The following is an 18,553-nucleotide window of genomic DNA, read 5'->3' as shown; positions in this document are numbered from 1 at the left end:
ATATACTAAAACCCGGTTCCGCCGGGCACTGTTTTTCACTGTTCGTAAACAGTTAAAGGACGGTAATACCCTCGGGTTTTCAGCTCTCATTTTCTGCTTTCCTCAACTGGGTTTTCCGTCGTCGTCGTTGTGCGCTCTGATTTCTCTCAATTTCTTCCTTCTTGTTTCGCGAAGTTATCTCCGGCGAGACACGATCTTTGAATTTTGCAATCATTGTTGGCTGTTCTTCTCTGTGTTTGGCTGCGATCCGTACGTTGGATCGATTTCGTCTTTTTCACCATTTTGTTTCAAGCCTCTCGTTTGAGAGAATTGTTACGTATTAAGGTTAGTGATTTCTAAATTTTTGAGTTTTGCTTTGCAGTTTGATTTCGTTTTTGGCTGTCTTGCCCAGATGTTAGAAGCTTTTAATTTTTTTGGGTTCAATTTTAAATGGGTTGTTGCTTTCGGAGTTTTCTTTTGATGACAGAGATTAATCCGTTGGTTTTTTAGTTAGGTTGTGTTGTGGGTCTTGACAATTGTTTGTCTTGCCCAAATGTTAGAAGATTTTCTGTTGAAATTGTTTCTCTTCTCTTCTTTGTGTTTTTTTTTTTTTTTTTTTTTTTTTTTGTTTGTGCCATCGGGTTTTGCATGTGGGTGTATAATCAGGTTTTCTTTTGAATTTCGGAAGATTCAGTTTTTTATTTTTTTGGAAGACATTTATGCTTAAGGTGAGAAACTTTGGTTGCTCGCTTTTGGGTTTTGTTGTAGAATTAAGTTTTTTTTTTAATTTTTTAATTTTTATTTAAAAAAAAAAGGAGTTACATTCGTGGGAATTCATTTGTTCTTCTGTTTTTCTGCATCTGGAAAATGCCACCTGATGTGAGTTTATAATTAAATATGAATATCAAAATGGGTTTTCTGTGCAAATTTTCTTTTTCTGATTTTTGGGTCTTTGTTTTCAGGCTTTAGCGCCGTCGTTTTCCGAAGCCCTCTGTACTCAAGGTAAGCAATTTAAAATTTTGGTGGACTTAGATTTTTGTTTTAAGTTTTATTATATTGGAGTTAAATTTGGTTGCACCTTGGAGTTGGTTTTGTTGAAGTTTCTAATGAAATTGAATTCGGTTCTTTTTTGGGGTTGATTTTGTTTATGTTTTTGTTTAGTTTTATTTATGCTTTTAACTTAAAGGAGTAAATAGGTCCTCGTTACAACACTAATGTACCACTTAGATACATATATATAAATGAAAGGTCAGACTGATACACTTTGGAGAAGTGTATCAGACGTGTACCTCCGATCTGGAGGAGTTTCTCCATTGAAGTGTTTTAAGATATGCTCAAAGTATTTGACGTATCTCTGGGAAAATCATAGAAAAAATTGTTAATCACAATGATGTAGATAGATAAGGAACACCAAGCTTAAACGGGAAATCCAAAAATTTAACTGACTCACAATCTGACTTGGGAGAACCAGAGTTTTTCCATCCATACACCTTATATGGTTATAGTAATTCATGGCCTCCTCAGCCATAGGGAAGAACTGCAGATACATGGAAAAACAAACAAGAAAAAGTTATAGTCATAAGTGCAAGAAATATAAAGCCAAAAGAAGCACCAACATTTCCACCATACAACCCCAGGTCTTAAGGTGCTGATTATTGATCTTACTTTAAGAAATAAGAGAAGGCTACAAATCATTACTCCTGTCCTTGCCATACCAGCTTTACAATGAACCACCACAACATTTTCGACGCCCTCCTGTAACCATGAATGAGCACTTCGACAAAAGGATTCTATGAGTTTGATTGGGGGGCAATTATGATCATCAAATGGGAAACTTGCAACCTTGAAACATTCAGAGAAGCCAAATATAGAAGAAGCTCTTATTCAACATGACTGAAAAACAGAATTACAGCAACGAAAAGTTAAACGTTTTAATCCATTTGACTATACTTTCAACTTTCTTCTTTCTCAATATATTAACACATACAAGATGGCCCTCATTATGTCATCACATCATTCACATAAATGTCTTACGATTTCATCAACGGCCATTTTGTTATTTAATCAAAGATGTTAAAGTGAAGAACTTTAATAGCTCCATCAATGATATAGAATTCTTTTATTATTATTATTTTTTTGCATATAAAAATGTTCCAAGCACTTCACCTAGCAACAATATCATGCCTTATTTTTCAATTTACTTATAAGGTTTCACATTTTTGTAAATATCAAGAACAAAAACCTGGGACAGCCTCACAATTTGGTGCACTGACTAGGTAATTGACAGTTGGGTATGGGTATGGGTAGTTAAAAACTATGAGACATGAAATTATTGTCAAATGCAAGGACAGAAGGTCATGTATTTGCAAAGTTGAAGCGGCCCAAGGACCGAGTTGGTATGTTTGAGTAGATTACCTGATCTCCTAAGTTGGGTTTAGGTTTAATGCTCAGTAGTTGTTGTGCTTCTGCTGCTTTTTAGTTGTCGAGGATATGCAGGGAGAGCAAGTAAAAAGATTGTATTCACTGTGTTGACGCATTATTGAACAAGAGACCCAAAGGGAAGGACATATTCAATCTCAAGGTTTGTCAGCTTTCACTTCTTAATTTTATTATTATTAATTTTGTTTGCTCTTTGAAATTTGAATGCATGAGTTTTTAAATTTTATTGCGATTAGTTTACCTGAGATGGGTTTTGGGTAATCATATGTTATTTGATAAACCAACTCTTCAAGATATCTCTCCACGTCCGAAATACATGGTAAACGTCTCTCCAAGTCAGCCACACAAGTTGGATACTCTTCAACCTCTTCAACAGATAGAAAGGAATCACAATCCTGAAGGAAGATTTGTGAAAAACAAGTTCATTTGAGCAACATCAACAACATGCAATTAACAATTAAAAGGCGGAATCATGTTTATATGCACTCAAAAACAAAACTTAACCCATGAACTTCAAAGCCTAGTAGATAGGTGAACCAAGACTCAACTCAAAACAAAGTGAGTTGAGAAATCAATACCTTTGTAGATTCCTCTTTGCATAAGCAAAGGCTAATCACCCAAAGAGAGAGCCTTCATTCCTTGCATCTTAGATCCATGGATTTGGATGGATGAAAAGGTTTCTCCAAGTTCCCAAAATTGAGAACCTCTAAGTCTCCACACCAAGGCATATTGTAGAAGAAATGAGTGACCTAGAGGAAGTAAGATTGCTAGATGTTTTCCTCTAGGGTGGCCGGCCTCTTTGAGAGCAAAGGGAGGTTTTTGTTCTCATCTTTACTCCTAAGAAAACCCTTAGGATGAAATGGCTATAAAGATGTCTTTATACCACCTCACAATGGAGTGGCAAACTTGCAATTAAGCCAAGTTCACTACCCTCCTCTAAATGGCCGGCCATATGAGATTTATTGGGCTATTTGGGCCTTTGTGAATCATTATTCATTAAGTTGTCATACAACTTAAGTCAATGGACTTGACGTTCGAAGCCCATTGGGCCTTAAGGTCCAAAACTATCCCATGGTCTTTTAACGAACTTATTCGTTTGATTAATAATCATATTAATTAATCCTTGCCATAAATAATTAAACCATTTAATTATTCTTACTCATCTCCGTTGAATCTTCAATCTCTACCTTACACAGTGTACGATCCATTAGGTTCCTTTTAGCGAGGCAGTGGGCGATTCAAACTCTTTCAAATCGATTGTGAATTGAAACTTACTTTCAATTCTCCCATTAGTGATAATACACTTTTAGGGCTTCCACAAACCATGGTTGACGCCTAGCAGCATGTCATGGTTACCCAAGCTAATCAGAAGAGGTGGAGAACCTATTCAGTTTTAGGATTACAAATGCAATACGGTCTTTCTCTAATACAATACTCTTGACCACATTGTTTGGTTTGATAGTTTATTCATGTCTACTATCCAATGTGAGTCTTGTGCTTATATGATTACCTTGAATGTGATTTGGAACACATTCCTAAATCTCATTCATACTCTGGCCAGAGATTCTAAATCATATCATAGAGTATTCTCCCTCAAACAGTTTGAAGGTTAGAGATCCCTTGTTGCGCATTCACTTGCCTCCATGGCTAAGTGGCTTAACCCCAACGATGCCGTGGACACCCTTCTGATGGAGTGACTTTGACATAATCAAAGATTAAAGACCTAACCACAAGACAACTGTGATGCCTCAGGTCAAAAGACTAATTTGCATTATCCCAACCATGAGTTCTCATGTGACATGAATATGAGAACTCTTCGTTGATCGTGTTCAGTGAACTCATTCTCTATTGAGCACCTACGTACTTGTCTTGATGTCACACACACCAATGACTCGAGACTAGTCACTCTCCCTGAGAGAAGACATAGTACGTACTGATCTTAACGGACTGTCAATGTCCAATTGACAATCCTATGATCAGGAACGTTTAGGATGTGTCAACGAAAGAATGGTCTCATGAATCTAACTTCTTTAGATCGCATTCTTCCAATCACATATTCCTTGGACTTATCGTTTAAGCATATAACATTTATATGAGATGGCTCAAACAATAATCTTTGCCCTTTACATTAAACTAGATTAGTTTAACATGTGAAATGTCCATAAAGTATCATCATATGATTGATTTTAGGGCACATTTCCAACAATCTCCCACTTGCACTAGAGCCAATCAGCTTAGTCATCAGTGATGATACCTCTTCTGTAGTCATTTCATAAATGGCTGAGTAGTAGGCCTAGACAATGGATATCTATATGTTATCCATAGAAGCAACCTTGAGAATAACGACGTCACCATTATACATGATTCTCAATCATGTGGTTCAGTCTCTCATTTGAGTTCGGACCTTGACGAGACCTTGATTCCCTGGCTTGAGCTATCGCCCCATTAGTGTCATACACTTTCTGGTTAGAACCGAATGGAGAGTTCATAAATGAACTTTCCCATCCAAACAACAATGTTGTAAGCTTCTATATGGCAATATATTTTGCATACATGATGGAACACATTAAAGTCATTACTTTTAACGTTTCCACCCAAATATCTCTTTAGTCATAATAAAGAGATATCTCATTATCACTTCATTCATAATGAAGAGATATTCTATGATGGATTAGATTCATAATCTAATACATTTACGCTTCCATTACGTTACTCTAATTCTTCCTCATTCTTGAGGAATCCATCCTTAGTATTTCTTAAATACCTAAGGATTCACTTGACAGTTGCCATGATTCTGATTCTGGGCTTGCACTAATATCATCTTGTACCGTTCTAGGTACAACTTATATCAATGTTTTCATACAATATCAAATACATAAATCACCTTTCTGCGTATGCATAAAGGATTCTATTTACGCATTATTTCTTTGGGAGTCAAAGGGTACATTCCCTTTGAGAGGAACAACTTCCTAGTCTCACTAGAATTGTCATTCTAATTGAAGTTTATCATCATATGAGAAACTTCCTAGCATCTCTTGTCTATTTTAGGGATTGAAATAATCCAATTATATCTTGAAATATATCATTATAGATTTCCATCCCATAGACTATATCTTTCATATACATTCTATCATTATAGAATGTTTAAAGTCATAACTTTAACGATGAAGAATTCCTTTCATTTTCAAAATTAATATATATCATGTATATATATATATTCAAATTTAGGAATATGATTAACTCCCACTAATCTTTTGTAAACCTAGTAAACAAAAGATTCATTTACATCTTTATGAGAAATCAAACGATTTGATCCTTTTTCTCATAAGATGCTTATAGCTCCCACTAAGTGTAGTCATAAGGATTTTCATTCTTATTTCTTTCGAATTAAGAGGTGTAACTCTATGACATAGTCATAAAGTTCAAACCATTCAACTGAGACGATTTATAAATCCTTCTCGACTACCTTGGAGCTTGTGGTGTAGGAACTAGGTTGTTATATTTGTTGATCATATCAAACAAATATTGCTTATTAGCACACAACCCCAAATCTTAACATACTTAAGATTTGTCTTTCTTTCCAACTACATCTTATGGAGTTATGAAAATTTTGGAAGATCTTCTAATTGACAATCATATTGTTTTAGAAGTATATATATCCTATATATGGGTAATATATAACATCCAATGAACTAAATCTTATTCAAGTTCGTTCTTCTCCTAATGGAGAAATACATTATCTTATGATGCTATTTTCCTTGATATCTTTCAAGGAAACTCATCTAAAGTGTTATCTTTCCTTGGATCAAATCTAAGGAGGTAAATACTTTATACGTCTTACTCATCTACTTACATTTCTTGAATTCTTTGAAACCTTTTGCAAAGTATTCGGACTTGTGTTTATTCAAAATAAACTATAGTCCAACCGAGAGTGATCTTCGGTGAATGTCATACAACATGAGTAGTATTATGTTGTGGACAAGTGCCACTAATATCTAAGTGAATTAACCTCAACAACTTTGTGATTCTTTCTTCTTTCCAAAAGAATAAAGATTCGAACATTTCGCCTCTATACAATTTTAACAAGAAGGTATTGGATCCGGATCTAACGATCCAAAGCATCCATCTATGACCAACTCGTAACTTATGTTTTAGAGGTATCACAACTCAGTTGGGATTAGTCACTACCTTGCAACCTTTTGGGTTTTAAGCATCATCGTATTCTAAACAGTTAAACTACCACATCATCTCTACTATAGAGACAACCAATTAAATTACAATAATCTAATTATTGATTAATAAAGAACAATGTTTTGTCAAACAAAACATTTATCCATCTCTACTATAGTGACGGATTTAAGTTCCTTAAAATTGGAATGTAAAGACAATCTTTAGTATTTTCCAATTTCTTTGGTAGTTCATATGAGGAAGTAAGTACAATCCGCTTTCGCAGAGATCTATATTTTATTCACTTTCCGAATGTGAAGTACTTTCTCTTCTCTCATTAATCTTCTACTTTTTATTAGCACACTTTTACAACAATTGTAAAACATAGTTGCTAATATAGAATCATGTATTCAAGTAGAAGAACCAACTGTTTTGAATTATTCAAGAACATTTTACAACACCTTCGAAAGGTGTGTTCTTGACACTTGCAAGACATTTCTTGCAAATACCCCTTCCAATGTCTATCCTTTCATAAAGAAAGTTTGTTCCCTTGGAGTTATTTTGCCTTCTTCATTTGACTTCCTTTTTTACTGCAATAGTCATGGTCCCTAAACTCCCATTATCTCTCTTGAAACTTATTTCAAATGTGTTATACACATCAAACGATTTGGAGAGCGTGCGGTTATTGTTCACTATATAGTTTACAATAAACTTAGTGAACCATTAGGATAGAGACACAAAGGTGAAGTATTGCCTAGTTTCCGTCTCGTTAAGTGTTTTGACACTTCAACATTCAATGATTCAAAATCATCATAAGTCCATGTTGATGGACTATTTTTGTCAACCAACCATTATGTTCTCAACATAATTACAAACTTTCAAGAGTTGTTCAAGGCAACTCTCATTTCTTCATACAACAATTTGTAAGTGAAGAATCATGGCACATAAAGTGTCCATGCCCTTGTGCTTACTTCTCAAGTTCCTTGTTCGTGTAACAAAGAGACAAACACTAGAGTTTGCATTGTCCTCTTCATGGTAGACTTATCTAACATGTTCTTCCATTGATACATTATCAATAGGAAGATTGTGAGGATGAGACTACTTAGGCACTTTTACAATCCATTTAAGACAATCTATGGGATTGTGGTACCAAGTTCGGAAACTAAAGCGTTCGGTTTTTCTTTGTCAAGTTTTGGATAGCGTTTGCAAATATATTGGTAAACAAATACATAACGAATATAAATTGATTGATTTTAAGCCATTTGATTCGGGTCTTTAAATCAAATAGCACCACCCACTATTTTTGGCAAATTCCATATCCCTCATCGGAATTCGAGAGTTTTGTTGAACTCTTAGCGAGGTATGGGAGACTCACCATTACCAAGCCCACCTCAGAATTATATCATGTTGGTTAGCAAAAATAATGATGAGAGAATAACACTTTAGTCATTTACAACTCTTGTAATTACCCATCTAGTTTGGCCTCTAGAGAATGAATGCCTCAGAATTATATCATGTTGGCACCATTGCACTTGGTTAAGTTATTCCCACCATGCTTAGTTTATGTAGAGGTTCAAGCACAACCTCAGAATTATATCATGTTGGTCATACTCGTTGTCTACACTCACCTCATCATATGTTTATGGACTCCTCCTGGATGTAAGCACATACTTTGTACTTCCCCATTATAGGGTGAAGCCGGTGCATGAGTCACAAACGATTGGAGCCCACCACGGTGGAAGGCCACGAAGAGATATTCAAAGCATCTCTCGCTTATCAACTTAATAATCATTTGGTTGAGGGTTTTTAGGTCTCATCACATATAAACATACATTTTAATCCTATTAAAACATTTTGGTCCTATTACAACTATTGGTCCATATGATTGATTTAGTAGTATATAATACTCCCACTATGCTTTTAAAACGGTTTTTAAAGCAAGACTATATGGTACTACTAACACAAGATTTGCATTTATTGATGGACTATATAGTTGCCTTAGGGCCTTAGGATGACTATGAACCTTTGATTCGATTCAACACGAGCCTAGTGTTGAATCTCGGTCTAGGGATGGTGATTGATTTTAGTTACGCGTTTAATCACATTAAGGCGTGTTGTCTTATTGGGCGTTGGACCCCACTACTCCAATTTCATGCATATCGAATAAAACAAGAAAGGAGTACTTCAAAGTAAATAAGAGCTTATGCTCTTTTACAACAATTGATCAAATCAAATTACTTTAAAGTAAAGAAGAGCTTATGCTCTTTTACAACAATTGATCATATCAAATTACAACCAAAATTTAATCTACACATTCCCATGGTTCAAACAAATTTGAAACGGCCTTTCACATAGCTCAATTATCGTAGGCTTAGGTTCATAATCACCCTTTCTTTAATTAATTAACGCTTTAACTAATTAAACTTGAATGCACCATTTTCATTTGGTTTTTGTATTCATAGAATTGATTTAAATGGAGCTAAATGAAATGAAAATCCAATTCTCATTTAAAGAGACAAAACAATTTTGTTCTCTACCTAATTTGGGCCAAAAACAATGACCACAACAATTTGGGTCACTTTGTTAAAACAAAAACTTTTGGGGTCAAAATGCAAATACACAAAAATATCAAAACTTTATTTAATTGCACAAAAGTCCCTCCATCACCTTTTACCAAAGGTGGCCGGCCATAGTGTTGAAAAATTGAAAAAATCTAAAGTTTTGTAAGTGGTTTTTGGTAGGTGAGACAAAGGTGACTTTGATGATTTGTAAGAAAATGTTTTTTTATAAAACTTTAAAATTCTTTTAGTCACATCTCACCAATAACTATCACCCACCATTTGAAAAACAAAACTTTATGAAAAACATAAAACTTTTGAATCAAAACTTCAAAACTTTTTTGTTCTTGGTAAGAACTTCAAGAAATATGAATAACATACATGAAAACTCATAATAGCTCCATGGATGTTTTCTTTCACCAAAAACTCAAATTTTCACAACTCAAAAGAGGGGTAATATCCTAGGGTACTTAGGGGTTCCAAAAGTCACTTTAAAACACTTTTAACAAGTCAAACAAGAACCCAAAAATCCACCCTTTGGATTTGGCCGAATTTCCCCAAAAACATGGCACCAAATTTTAGCTCCAAAATTCATGCTCATATGAACTACATCTACAACATTTGAGATGGCAAATTTTCTAACAAAATTTACATTCAAAGAAGCAAGAATAAAACTTGTAACAATTACAACATTCAAATCACAAACTATGAACTACAAAACCCAAAAGGATTCACCAACTACTAGACTTAGGCTCTTGATACCACTTGAAGGAAGATTTGTGAAAAACAAGTTCATTTGAGCAACATCAACAACATGCAATTAACAATTAAAAGGCGGAATCATGTTTATATGCACTCAAAAACAAAACTTAACCCATGAACTTCAAAGCCTAGTAAATAGGTGAACCAAGACTCAACTCAAAACAAAGTGAGTTGAGAAATCAATACCTTTGTAGATTCCTCTTTGCATAAGCAAAGGCTAATCACCCAAAGAGAGGGCCTTCATTCCTTGCATCTTAGATCCATGGATTTGGATGGATGAAAAGGTTTCTCCAAGTTCCCAAAATTGAGAACCTCTAAGTCTCCACACCAAGGCATATTGTAGAAGAAATGAGTGACCTAGAGGAAGTAAGATTGCTAGATGTTTTCCTCTAGGGTGGCCGGCCTCTTTGAGAGCAAAGGGAGGTTTTGTGTTCTCATCTTTACTCCTAAGAAAAACCTTAAGGATGAAATTGCTATAAAGATGTCTTTATACCACCTCACAATGGAGTGGCAAACTTGCAATTAAGCCAAGTTCACTACCCTCCTCTAAATGGCCGAATTTAAGGGGATTTATTGGGCTATTTGGGCCTTTGTGAATCATTATTCATTAAGTTGTCATACAACTTAAGTCAATGGACTTGACGTTCGAAGCCCATTGGGCCTTAAGGTCCAAAACTATCCCGAGGTCTTTTAACGAACTTATTCGTTTGATTAATAATCATATTAATTAATCCTTGCCATAAATAATTAAACCATTTAATTATTCTTACTCATCTCCGTTGAATCTTCAATCTCTACCTTAAATCAACATGGTTATAGGTGTTTAGATATGTCCACAGGTCGCATATTTTTGTCACGTCATGTCTTATTTGATGAAACCACTTTCCCTTACAAAGAATCCATTTCTACCCAGCCTTCCTCCTCCCAGTCATCTACGATACTGACCATTGATCCCTATCCTTTAATAAATCCCCCTAGGAATCCTAGCTTCACTACTTTCCCACCAAATCCGCATCCCACCTTACTATCCACCCAACCTAACCCTATTTCTCCTACTTTTCCCCAAAACCCGCACCATCCCATGCATCACGCCATAACATCTACACAAACTCACCCTATTCCACCTACTTTCCCACTACATCCGAACCCCCCCATCCCTACCACTCCATCATCAACACAACCACATCTTACCTATTCACCTATATTAAACAATCCTATTTCATCCCCATCACCCATCTCAACTGTACACTCTATACCCACCCTTTCTCCACCTCTATCTTCTACGAATGCAGTAGGTGTTGCTTCTGTCTCATTTTCCTCTCCACGACACATTCAACCTGTTCACTCCATGGTCACCCGTTCAAAGGATGGCATTCAAAAACCCAATCCCAAATATGCGCTTATTTCTGATGTCACTAATGACCTAGTTGAGCCTACTTGTTTTACACAGGCAAATAAGTTCCCTGAATGGCGTATGGCAATGGCAGAAGAGTTCAATGCTCTGCAACAAACAGGAACGTGGTCCCTGGTTCCTTTTCATTCCACAATGAATGTTCTCCCAAATAAATGGGTGTACCGTATTAAACGTAAATCTGACGGCTCCATTGAACGGTTTAAAGCACGTCTTGTTGCCAATGGTTTTCGTCAACAAGAAGGACTCAATTACAGCGAGACGTTTAGTCCTGTCGTCACTCATGCTACCATCAGACTTATTCTCTCTGTGGCTCTTCATTTTAACTGGCAAATACGCCAGCTTGACGTCAAAAACGCGTTCCTCCATGGTTCCTTAACTGAGGAAGTATACATGCGCCAACCTTCTGGCTTTGTCGATCCACAGTTTCCAGCACATGTATGTCGTCTTCGACGGTCCTTATAAGGCTTAAAACAGGCCCCACGTGCCTGGTTTCAGTGTTTCTCTCAACATTTGGAAGAGCTCGGGTTTCATGCATCAATGGCAGATTCTTCACTATTCATTTACTTCAATGGGACTACTGTTATTTATTTACTCATATACGTTGATGACATCCTTGTTACAGGTAATAATCCCTCTCACATCTCCACATTGATTCACCAGTTGGGAAACAAATTTTCAATGAAGGACCTTGGGGCCTTGCATTATTTTTTGGGAATGGAAATTACGAGAACACCGACGGCCATGTACTTAACACAGTCAAAATATATCCTGGACCTACTCAAACGCACTAACATGGCTGATGCCAAACCACTGTCTACTCCAGCCCTACTTGGCCGCAAGCTTAGTCTGTATGAGGGTGAGCCCTTGGATGATGGTACAAATTTTCGCAGTGTTGTTGGGGCTCTCCAATACCTCTTATTCATACGGCCTGACATTGCTTTCGCTGTAAATCAAGTCTGTCAGTATATGCATTCACCCACCACTACACATTGGGCTGCAGTCAAGCGCATTCTTCGCTATTTGAAAGCCACTCATAATCAAGGTATCGTTTACAAACCCAGTTCGTTGTCCCTAACAGCATTTGCAGATGCCGACTATGCTGGTGACCCCGATGATCGTCGCTCCACTGGTGGCCATTGCATTTTTCTAGGGGATAACTTAGTCTCTTGGAGTTCTAAAAAACAAAGAGGTGTGTCTCGCTCCAGTACAGAGGCTGAGTATCGCCAAATGGCCTATACCTCTGCCACCTTATCTTGGTTCCGCCACATATTCCGTGATCTTCATCTGCCTCTAAATCCACCACAATTGTGGTGTGACAATATCAGTGCATTGGCAGTAGCTTCCAATCCAGTATATCAGGCTCGTATGCGTCATGTGGAAGTTGATTATCATTATGTTAGAGAAAAAGTAATTCGCAAAGAATTAGTTGTGGGATATGTTTCATCCGTTGACCAACTCGCAGATCTCTTAACCAAGGGTTTGTCCACAGCTCGTTTTAGTTATCTCATTTCCAAGCTTCCTGTTTGTCAACGTCCACTCAGCTTGCGGGGGCGTGATAAACCAACTCTTCAAGATATCTCTCCACGTCCGAAATACATGGTAAACGTCTCTCCAAGTCAGCCACACAAGTTGGATACTCTTCAACCTCTTCAACAGATAGAAAGGAATCACAATCCTTCCTTATCTAAAACTCATGTGTAACTTAGTTTTGAATTTCAAATGTAATCAGATGATATGTAACCAACCTCATCTTGTAATCTCTATATAATGAAGTCCATACCTCACTCATAATTAATTGAGTTGAGTTTATGCAATCTATGTTTACAACCCTAGCTTAAATTCTTTCATTATTTTCTGATTTGGTTGCAGGATGCGAATCATTGCTTCTTTAGAAAAGATTAAGGAAGGTGAGCAATTTCAGAAGAAAATGCGATTATCATTTTCCAGAGATCACGGCATGCCCCTTCCGTTATTTTTTGGTGGTTGTAAAATTATGACCTGACATGGAAGTGGGTTTTGACAAGGATTTTTTTTTTTTTTTTTTTTTTTTTTTTTTAATTTTGCATATGCAGTGTCATGTTAAGCATTATTGTTTACGTATAAATGCGAGTGTGTTTTACATTTATTTAATGCCTTTAATTTTAACCTCTGCATTTTCAATGTTCACTAATGCCTTTAATTATCCTCTGTTTTACATCTCAGTGACGACACAAAAGCTCCATAGAAAAGGTATCAGCTTTTGACTCAAATTTCGACGGTGCCCTATCATCTCTCCCAAAATCAAAGCAACCCCAAGCAATTCTGGAATCATTTTTCTGTGTCCCAAAATACAGTATGTAATATCTTCATCTCAAATTTATTCATCTCACAAACGTTGATATCAAGTTCATAGTTTTTCATTGTTCGAAATTCCACACTACTCAATATTTAATAACACTTTTATTTTCCTCTATTCACCTTGTTATTTGTGATGTTGCAGCAAAGGAAATATCAGACGCGACTCTTACTCCAAAGGCTCCAACTAGAAATGTATCAGATTCCCCAATCATTTCTGAAACCATATATATGGCTGCAAAACAGATATGTATACCCTTTCATTGTTCTATACTTTTTGAATTATTCACGACCTATTAAACATGATCTCTTTATCCCATTCGCTTTAAACTCAAATAGTTCACAAGATTTCTTTATCATAGTATCTTTCGACCATCTTTTGTATGTAAGTAGGACAATTTCGTAAATCTTTTGTATGTAAATATTATATACATATGCATCAAGCATTCTCTTTTGTATGTAAATAGAATTATCTACTAAATCTTTTGCACGTAAAATAGTATGTACATACAGATCAAGTATTTTTGTATGTACATAGTGCTATACACAAAATTCCATACAGTTTTCAATCTTGCAGCATCGCGCGGACCTCTCTTACTAGTATGGTACTATTATCTGGACATGGGACTAGGACATCAACTTAAAACAGTTGCAGTGTGTCAAGTGTGCATGCAGGCCCAAATGCAAACCCAGACCAAGGTAAGCCATCTTCCCAAACCCAGGCCCCTCCCAAATTCCTTGTTTCGATTCGAAGGAGGATGAGAAACCGGCCAGTCCAGCGGCAGAATTGATGACAAAAAGCAGGGTCAACCAACGGGATTGGGGATTGTGGGTTAGGGTTCTTTTTGGGGATTGGGTGAGAGAGATTTTTGGAGAAAGGTGCAAATGATGACTAAGTTGGAGGAAATAACTCATTTATATACGAGGGCAATTAAGTCATTTCAACATGTAAGAAAAATCATATTTCTATCCTATTGTTTGTTGTGCATGGCGTGCGCATATTCGGTTTGTCCTATTTCAATCCTAAGATTAAGAAAATTGATCATTTTTAACAATTTCTCAAATTTTTAAGCTTACTTATGTGATATTAAGTATGGCCATTGTAGTAACTAGAAAGGTTTTAATAGTTTAAAATTATCAAACGAACTTACTTATGTGCCTGGCATTTTAAACACTAAGAGGAAGAGCGTTTGTAACAAATATTGGATTAACCGTTAAGGTTTTAGTAGTTTAAAATTATCAAACTACTAGTAAGGTTTTAGTAGTTTAAAATCCAATTCCCACCACCGCCGCATATTTTTTCACATTTTCACACTTCTAAATGAATTATTATGAGTTTTTAATGTGCTTTGGCATTTTAAATTCCTTTGTATTTTTAAAGTGCCTTGAAAATTTTTAAGCTTACTTATGTGATATTAAGTATGGCTATTGTATTAACTAGTAAGGTTTTAGTAGTTTAAAATTATCAAACTAACTTTTTATCTTAATGGGTTGAAACAAGTCATCCACATGTAAATCCGTTAACGACGTCATTAACGGGTAACCCAATAACGACCCGATTAGTTATTTTATTGATTCGAAATCCGTTGTTTTTTATCGTGCTAATTGATTGTGTAATAAATTGCTAGGTCTAAAAAGGGCTAAGGCAAACAACATTTAAAACGAATAAATAAATCTTTTTTTTTTTGTACAGAAAAAGAATAATAAATTTTGAATATATAGATTTTATAGGAAACTTCATTTTAATCCTTAAAAAATATGAGTTTTAGACTATAGCCTTGTGTAAGATTAAAATCCAATTTTAGTCCCTAGTACATTTAATCATCTCATTTATTAGTTATATTTTGATGTTTTATTTATCTTTTTATCCCTATTTTAATGTATTAATTACATTTAAATTTAATTTTCATTTAATTCATCATAATATATTTTAATGTCTACATTTACGCAACTAATTTTTTTTATGATATATATTTCGATAAACTCCGAAGCCAGTAAGCTCCCAACAGGCCTCGTGCTAGGTAGGAATGGAAATATACATATAAGGATCACTCCCCTAGGCGATGTGGGATCTTACAATCCACCCCCCTTAGGGGCCTGACGTCTTCGACGGCACACCACGACTAGGGATAAGCTCTGATACCAAATTGTCACATCCCGGTCTCGACTCTACCGTAGCACGATATTGTCCGCTTTGGGCCCCGACCACGCCCTCACGGTTTTGTTTCTGGGAAGTCACACGAGAACTTCTCAGTGGGTCACCCATCATGAGATTGCTTTTGCACGAACTTGCTTAACTTCGGAGTTCCAATGAACTCCAAAGCCAGTGAGCTCCCAGGCCTGAACTCCGAAGCCAGTGAGCTCCCAGGCCTCATACTAGGTAGAGATGAGAATATATACAAGGCTTACAAGATCCACTCCCCTGGGCGATGTGGGATGTTACAATTAATACATTTGAATATTTTGGTATATCTATCGATACAAACATATAGGTACATTAATTCAATATAATGTATTTTGGTACGTACATTTTGGTATACACATTTGAGTATTGACTTTCTGGTACATTAATTCAATATACTATATTTTAGTACATACGTTTCGGTACGTACATTTTGGTACATACATTTAAGTATTGACATTTCGGTACATTAATTCAAAATAATCAATTTTATATATTTCGGCACAGTCATTTCTGTACACTTATGTATTTATACATTTTTTTTGTATCACAAATTTCTTTTAATATTTTCTCATTTATGTTCTTTTGTAATTAAAGAACTAAATATGTGCATATTAATAAAATTAAAATTTAATGTGGAGAGATTAAATAAAAATACACATTAAATAACAAAAATTGAATATAAATTTTGATAAAAGTACACTTCAAGGGATTAAATTGAATATGTAATCTAGCATTATGTTTTTTTATTTTTATTTTTAATTTTAATCTTTTACAAGGACTAATGTTCAAAAATCCCTAGATTTCATCCAACTTTACGCTTATATTACGTCAACAAATCTAGTGTGTTCCGACCTATTCCAAGGACCAATTACCAATTACCAAGTCAAGTCAATAGTATACATCTGAGCTAATTAATAATTCCAAGGACCATTCATAAAAAATAAAAAATAAGAAATAAGAAAGAAGAAACAAGTACAAAGTTCAAAAAGAAAATACAACAACAAAATGCCGTTAAAAATATAATAATGCCAAGGACTAAAATTTTAAATTACCAAGTAAAGTCAATAGTATACATCAAAACTAATTAATAATTCCAAGGACAAATACTTTAAAATACAAAGTTATTACATTCCCACTTGAATTGTGGATACTTTAATTCCTGTATAAAGATTTGGCTATGTTTTGGTTACTTATTGTATTGCCTCTGATTGTTACTTGTAGGCCAACCATTCTTTGTAGCGTGTTTGACTGTCTTCTTCAAAACTTAATTACACGTGCTTCTTTATTTTTATCTTCAACATCTTATGAGACAACGACAACTTCACTTCATTCAAGGAGCTTCCGCGGGCCATTATATGTACAAGTTTTACAACTAAATCTCCTTGGCAAGTGATTTGTTAGTGTTAATTGTTTGTAAGAAGTTTATTGCTACATTAACTTTATCAAAACATTTCGGCAGTATATGTTTTGAATCATGATAATTACTAAAGAAATTCAATTAATTTTGGAACTGCATATGATTGTTTTGTTCGTCGTAAATTTTAGTTCAAGGGATTAATTGCACTCCTGTGCAAAATCTTGTCAAATTTACTAAATGGTTAACTTTTTATTTTTTATTTTTATCCAAGTAGTAATTTATATCATGCCTAACAACGATGCGACGACGTTTAACAAATTAATTATTATTTATTTCATCAGAAATAATACATCGACAATCATATATGCTTTCTATACACAAATTATAGAAAATTTCATGAAAAATAATTTAAGATATATAGAGGTTGTGAAGGGTGAAGGGGAAGTGAGGAGAATTTAAAAGAAAAATAATATAAGATCAGAAGTGGGGCCTTGGCTTTTTGTGTAAGTGAGGATGAGAGAGAAAGGGATGGATGAGAGAGACAGAGAGAAATCGATGAGGCAAGGATGAACAGAGGGGATGGGTGAAACAAAAGGGGTGAAGAGGAAGAGAGAGAGAGAGAGAGAGTTGTTAGTACTTTTATTATATTTTTTGTCAATATTTTTATTATATTTTTGGTCTTAATTATTGAATAAATTATTAGACTGCTTTTAGTAAAGATTCAAAGTTTTGAAATTCTTTTTATTATCGTTTTGAGTTATGATCTTTGTACTGTTATTTGTAAGAAACTTTTTTTTAGAACTGTTATATGTAAGAACAATTTTTTTTATTGTTATTTGTAAGACTTGGTACTTCTTCAATGAAATGTTTTCTTTGACAATAGCCTGACTCCACCATAACATGATATTGTCCGCTTTGAACCCCTAGCACGGGTGTGTCAAAATTGAATATGTAATCTAGCATTATGTTTTTTTTTTTTTTTAAATTTTAATCTTTTGCAAGAACTAATGTTCAAAAATCCCTAGATTTCATCCAACTTTACGCTTATATTACAAGTCAACGAATCTATTGTGTTCCGACCTATTCCAAGGACCAGAATTACCAATTACCAATTACCAAGTCAATAGTATACACCTGAGCTAATTAATAATTCCAAGGACCATTCATAAAAAATAAGAAAAAAGAAAGAAGAAACAAGTACAAAAGTTCAAAAAGAAAATACAACAACAAAATGTAGTTAAAAATATAATAATTCCAAGGACTAAAATTTTAAATTACCAAGTAAAGTCAATAGTATACATCAAAACTAATTAATAATTCCAAGGACAAATACTTTAAACTACAAAGTCATTACATTC

At 34.9% G+C, this 18,553-nt stretch overlaps 1 long non-coding RNA gene across 4 annotated transcripts; it reads left to right on the top strand.

The window, feature by feature from the left end:
* The first annotated feature begins 40 nt into the window (after positions 1 to 40).
* On the top strand, positions 41 to 13,900 carry LOC148699167 (uncharacterized). 4 transcript variants are annotated; one of them, XR_015964605.1, is made up of 6 exons: positions 41 to 324; positions 942 to 2,375; positions 2,459 to 2,560; positions 13,189 to 13,226; positions 13,522 to 13,651; positions 13,799 to 13,900. It is a non-coding gene; the product is annotated as an uncharacterized LOC148699167 (long non-coding RNA). The 4 variants fall into 4 exon arrangements; XR_015964602.1 differs by having other exon boundaries at positions 42 to 324; positions 942 to 2,560; XR_015964604.1 differs by lacking the exon at positions 41 to 324 and adding an exon at positions 684 to 707 and having other exon boundaries at positions 942 to 2,560.
* Positions 13,901 to 18,553: the final 4,653 nt, after the last annotated feature.

The sequence above is a fragment of the Pyrus communis genome, chromosome 1, assembly GCF_041283825.1.
Source record: "Pyrus communis isolate YQ-2024b chromosome 1, ASM4128382v1, whole genome shotgun sequence".
Taxonomy (NCBI): Eukaryota; Viridiplantae; Streptophyta; class Magnoliopsida; order Rosales; family Rosaceae; genus Pyrus; species Pyrus communis.
This window is presented reverse-complemented; position numbering and strand designations above follow the sequence as displayed.